The sequence below is a fragment of the Nicotiana tabacum genome, chromosome 1, assembly GCF_000715075.1.
Source record: "Nicotiana tabacum cultivar K326 chromosome 1, ASM71507v2, whole genome shotgun sequence".
In the NCBI taxonomy this organism is placed as follows: Eukaryota; Viridiplantae; Streptophyta; class Magnoliopsida; order Solanales; family Solanaceae; genus Nicotiana; species Nicotiana tabacum.
Window position 1 is genome coordinate 162,165,746 of NC_134080.1, and position 5,763 is coordinate 162,171,508.

At 35.9% G+C, this 5,763-nt stretch overlaps 1 long non-coding RNA gene across 3 annotated transcripts; it reads right to left on the minus strand.

Moving 5' to 3' along the window:
• Nucleotides 1–1,872: 1,872 nt before the first annotated feature.
• On the minus strand, nt 1,873–4,209 carry LOC107789903 (uncharacterized). 3 transcript variants are annotated; one of them, XR_001648935.2, is made up of 4 exons: nt 3,950–4,209; nt 2,640–2,690; nt 2,305–2,419; nt 1,873–2,186 (listed from the first exon to the last, which is right to left on the minus strand). It is a non-coding gene; the product is annotated as an uncharacterized LOC107789903 (long non-coding RNA). The 3 variants fall into 3 exon arrangements; XR_012711451.1 differs by lacking the exon at nt 2,640–2,690 and having other exon boundaries at nt 1,873–2,086; nt 2,355–2,419; XR_001648937.2 differs by lacking the exon at nt 2,640–2,690.
• Nucleotides 4,210–5,763: the final 1,554 nt, after the last annotated feature.

Genomic DNA, 5,763 nt, shown 5'->3' on the forward strand with positions numbered 1-5,763 from the left:
AAGATTTATGGATTTAATACTCGATCCTAATGTGAATTCTACCTAATTAATCATGGAATTTAAGCCTAATATTGAAGAACTAGGGGTTGTAATTGGAGACCTAGAATTTGGAATTTGAGGGGTTGTTTATGGTTGGATTTTGATGCTTTTGATATGAATGAACTCGGGGAGTGATAAGGAGTCTATTGATGTAATTTTTATCGAAATTCGAGGCGTGGGCCCGAGGGTCGGGTTTGGTCAATTTCGGGATTTGTATTGTAATTTGATTTCTTTCGAGTAGGCCTTGTTCCGTTAGCATATTTTGATGGTTTTGCACTGATTTTGGTTATATTTGGTGCATACGGAGGTCGATTCGAGAGGCAAAGGCATCGCGAGCTAGAGATTTGGACCGGATAGAGGTGAGTAATGATTGTAAATGTTGTCCTGAGGGTATGAAACCCTGAATTTCACATCGTTGTGCTACTTTAAGGTGACACACACGCTAGATGACGAGCGTGGGGTCGTGCACCATTGGGGATTGTGACTTAGTCTGTCACGTATGATTGTTTAGCCGCGTATTTGATTAATAACTAATTGCTATCACCATGTTTTGGGTTGAATGTCATATTTGGGCCTCGTGCCAACTATTTGGACCCTTAGGGGATTTTTACTTATATTTCCTCACTGTTTTGACTTTATACTTGTACTCAATCATGCTATATTCTACTGTTTCATAACTCAGCCATGTTTACTCTGTTTTAACGCATTAAATGATATTCAAAATGATAATTTGAGCTGAGCATCATGTTTTACTGTTGCCCGAGTGACTTATGAGATTCTGACTGAGTAAGGCTGAGGGCCTGTGTTGTGAGGATACACTGATTTATGATTATGAGGCCGAGGGCCTGAGATTGTACGCCACGGGGTGGCTTGTTGATATGAGGCCGAAAGCCTACTGATTATACCACGAGATAGATTGATATTGCCCTTGGACCGTAAGGAGCCCCTCCCAGAGTCTGTACACCACTAGTGAGCAAGGGTACCAATTGTGATATGAGATATAACCCGAGGGGCAAGTGTTGTTCCATGATATTGCCAGAGGGGCGGATTCTGTTGACTTTGTACCCGAGGGGCGGATTTTTATGTATTTATATGTTCTAGCTGTCTTTCATTTAATTGTTAACTGTTAAAAATGTGTTTAAAGAAGCTTCTTCTGAACTAAGTGTTTTTACATGTTTTCATTGTTTTTACTGATTTTATACTGCTTCTTTATAGTATGTTGATGTGGTTTTACATGATTTCCTATCGCTCAGTCTTCATTTATTATTATTACTCATTGAGTTTGAGTACTCACTTTACTCCCTGCACCCTGTGTGCAGATTCAGGCATTTTGGGTCCCGTTAGCGAGTGTTGACTTCTTCCAGCTCACGCGAATTCGGAGATTTACTAGGTAGCTGCTCGGCGTCCGCAACCCAGTGTTTCTCCCCCTATCTTATTTACTCTGTTTTAGTTCTGTAATAGACTATGTAGACTTTTCCTGTCTTTATTCGGATAGTAGATGCTCATGACTAGTGACATCCCGATGTCAGGCTATGTCTATTCTGCAACTGTACTGTTTCACCTTCTTTTGGGATTATTATTATGTTAAAGACTTAATTTGTATTATTTTAATTGCTTAAAATGAATTGGGAGTGTGTCGGCTGACTTTGTCTTCACGAGAGGCGTCATCACGACCGGGTCTGGGTTTAGGGTCGTGACAATTATAATTAATAAATGTATATTTTATTGCTGATAAAATATTATGGATTTTTTAGCTGCATTAATTATGGCATGAATTCATAAAATAAATACACCACTCTTATTTTAATTCTAAAAAGCATAACATTCAATTAAATCCACAATAAGCAAAAATGACAAATTCACAATTTTCGAGTTTCAGCACCATAAAAGAAATAAATATACAATTTGAATCCATTAACTAGTTTATTTTAAGTCTAGTAACTTGTGTTGTCAAATAACTAATGCTTTTCAAGATGCCTACTCAATGCAATCTTCTCTCTTTTGGCATCAGTTCGCCATATTCTGCTCATTGCTGCTACCCAAGCACCTGCAAACATGGAACCAATGTTCAACATTCATCTCTCTACCTTCACTAGCTTTGCCACCTTCTTTACTTTCCTTACCCTTTGGTTCGTAAAATTACAACTCTGTAGAAGAAAAATATAAAAGAGTAACCTTCATTAAATCCAGTTCATTATGATTTGAGAATAAAACCAACAAATTCAGTAGCCTTTCATTCAGTTCATCAGGTTTACTATCTCTTACCTCCAGTTCAGTATATACTTCGGGCAGTACCCAAGGCTCCAAGAACTTACCAGCAAGCCTATTAGAGCATGTCAAGATTGGATCCATATTTGCGCCTACCATAGTGATACCCCATCTGCAGATTCATGGATAAAAAATGAATTGTTGCTTAATGGAGACAAGTAAATTCCAAGTCAACATTATCATAAAAATCAAGATAAAATGCCATAGTTTGCATAAAAAAGATTATTACTATTTACTACAGAAAAATTAAGTATCATGGGAGAAGAAAATTAAGCATTTTTCAAGAAACTCAACACAAGACAAATGAGCACAATTGAAGTAGAAGGCATAACCTTAATTGATCTCTCTCTAGTTCTATCCACTTTATTTAGTTATTGTCATCCCTGAAAAGAATTCACCTAACTTAGTTTAGGAGAGGTTTACTGAAGAAAATGAGCAGAATAGTAATAATGCTTAATTTTCTTCAAGCAAGATATGGGACAAGAAGATATAGAGTTTCTTGAATTAAATAATAAAATGCTAAAGGAGCAGAATAAAATGATCATATTCAAAAAATAGTCGAGTCATTGATAAGATTGACTTACAACTACCAAGAATTTTATAAATAACTATTGCATACCAAGAATTTGATCTATTTAATTAGCGATAGAAACTAACAAACAACCAAGAAAATATTAGCTGCTGCAAGAAACTTAGTATAAGAAAAAATGAGTAGTTTATTTTCTCTTAAGCATATGACAGTGAAAAAATTCATTATATCTAATTTCAATGAGATGGAGCTATATTTTTCCCTCTAGAATATATAAATCACTTGGAAGTGTTTAGAGATAGAAAGTTGCAATACATGTTCATATTAAAGTTGTAACAATAATTTTGAGCTTAATGTCCAACTATTTTATATTTTAAACAAACTCTAACCAAAAAGAACTAAAAAAATAGCCAGTAATTGTACCGGGTCAGCCACTCTATGAAACAAATTCAAACATTAATTTTACTCTTCAACGGAGTAAGAACCACCCAATTTTGAGATTCATTTTCATAAGTGGCACATTTCAGTAAGACATATTGATCAATAGGCTTTTGTTCCAGCTCAGGAGACTTCACTATATGTAGCATTTGAAAACTACTCAGCATTTTCAATTATGTTGAAGAATATATTCATTTCCCCAGTTAATAATTCATTTGTGTTAATTGACAAAGTGAGCAAAGTATAGTTTAGCTTTTACAAATACTAGAATTCGGATAACTCAATATGAAAGATGCAACTTCCAATAAGTATATGACATATAACTCCAATAATAGCTTAATAATTTGTTCATGAAAGGATAGTACCTCCATGTTTGGATCTTGGATCATTCAACCAATAGCAATTCAATCTTCATCTGAGATAATCATCCCACGACAAATATCTAGACTTGGCGATTGACATTATTAAAAGCTAAAATTGATAAACCCTAGTTGCTTTGAAAAATCGAATAGGTTCTGCGATTCCACTTGGAAAGTAATAAAAATTCGCATAGATATTCATCTTTAACAATCACATAGCACTAACTGAAGAAAAATCAAACAGAGAGATGTTCGAGATAACCAAAATGCATTTGGCGAACATACCAAACGAAATCACAAAGATGAGAAAACATACCACAAATAACTGCGTGCGTGATTCTATAACTCTATGAGGGAGGGAATGGACAGAGTCTGGCGAACAAAAATTGTGATTCTGTAAGTCGTTGGGAGACGATGATGGAGCGGAGGAACAATATATCGATGGTGGGAGCGAGGGCATTTTAGTGAGCATGGCAAAGGGATGGAATCTTTAGAGAGTAGAGAGGAATTAGAGGGAAGTGAAAATCATTAAAGTGGTCTCTCGATTATTGATTTTTCCCAGCCATTCTGTATTATTTGTCATTAAAAGAGTAGAAAATACTGGTTAAAGTTTCAGCGCCGGCAATATTGCTTTTAAAAAAGTAATTTAGTGGCATTTATATTATGGCCACTAAATAATTTCCACAAAAAGTGGTTTTTGTTGTAGTGTTTGTGGCAAGAGGTGAGGAAAATAAATACTCCCTCCGTTTTAATTTACGTAAATTTGTTTAACTGGGCACGGAGTTTAAGGAAAAAATGAAGACTTTTGGAATTTGTGGTGCTAAACAAGTCCAAATGGGCCCCAGAGTATTTGTGTGGTTATAAAAGCTTCTCATTAAGGGTAGAGTTGTAAGTTTAAGCTAAATTGTTACCAAATTTAGAAAATGTTCATTCTTTTTGGAACAGACAAAAAAAGAAATAAGTTCACATAAATTGGAACAGAGGGAGTAGCACTATAGTTGGCCCATGGGCAATCATGAGAGATTTTAACTGTGTTCTTCATAAGGAGGACAGAATTGGGAGACCTGTAGCAATGTCTGAAATCAAGGAGTTCAGAGATTGTGTGGCTGAATGTGGACTACAGTAATTGAGTTCATCAGGTGCTTACTTCACGTGGAATAACAAACAAGAAGGGGAGGAAAGGGTATATAGTAGGATAGATAGAGTGTTAGTTAACACTGAATGGATAACTTCACTATCAGTTTCTGAAGTTCATTTCATTTCATGAGGGTCTATATGGCCATTGCCAGCTATAATAAATTGGGACAATGGCAAGCATAGATGCAGAAGACAATTCAAATATTATGACATGTGGGCAATGGCACAAGACTTTAAGGAGAAAGTAAAAAAGAGTTTGGAGGTTATGATAGCGGGGAACAAAATCTACCAAGTGGTGGGCAAGATGAACAGACTTAAGGCATCCTTATCAAACTGAACAAGGAAAGGTTCTCAGATGTAGAAAAGAAAGCTGACCAAGCAATGGAGGAATTAAAGAAATATCAACTACAACTACAAGGAGACCTCATGAACAAAAAACTAATTGAGACAAAAATTCAATTAGCCAAGGAATGCAGGATATGGGGAGAAGCTCAAGATCAATTCCTAAGACAGAAAAGTAGAGTTCAATGGTTAACTCAAGGTGATCAAAACACTAAGTTTTTTTCACGGCGCAATAAAGGAGAGAAGGAATAAAAAGAGAATCTTTTCAGTCATAGATTCATAAGGGAAAACAAAAAGAGAACCAGAGGAAATAGAACTAGCATTTATAGAATTATACAAAAAGCTACTTGGGGAAAGAACATGAAGGAGGCAACATGTGTGTAGTGAACTGGTTAGCAAAGGGCCTACAATCAACCAGGAGCAGAGGGGTTGGCTAGAACAAGATTTTCATGAAAATGATGTTAAAGAAGCTGTTTGGGAAATAGTAGGGGATAAAGCTCTAGGGCCTGACGGATATGGCAACCAATTCTTTAAAGATTGCTGGGAAATTGTGGGTAAAGATGTAGTTATAGGGGTTCTGGAGTTCTTCCAGGAAGGAAAAATACCAAATGTCTTAATGGCACAACAATTACTGTAGTTCCAAAAATAGCC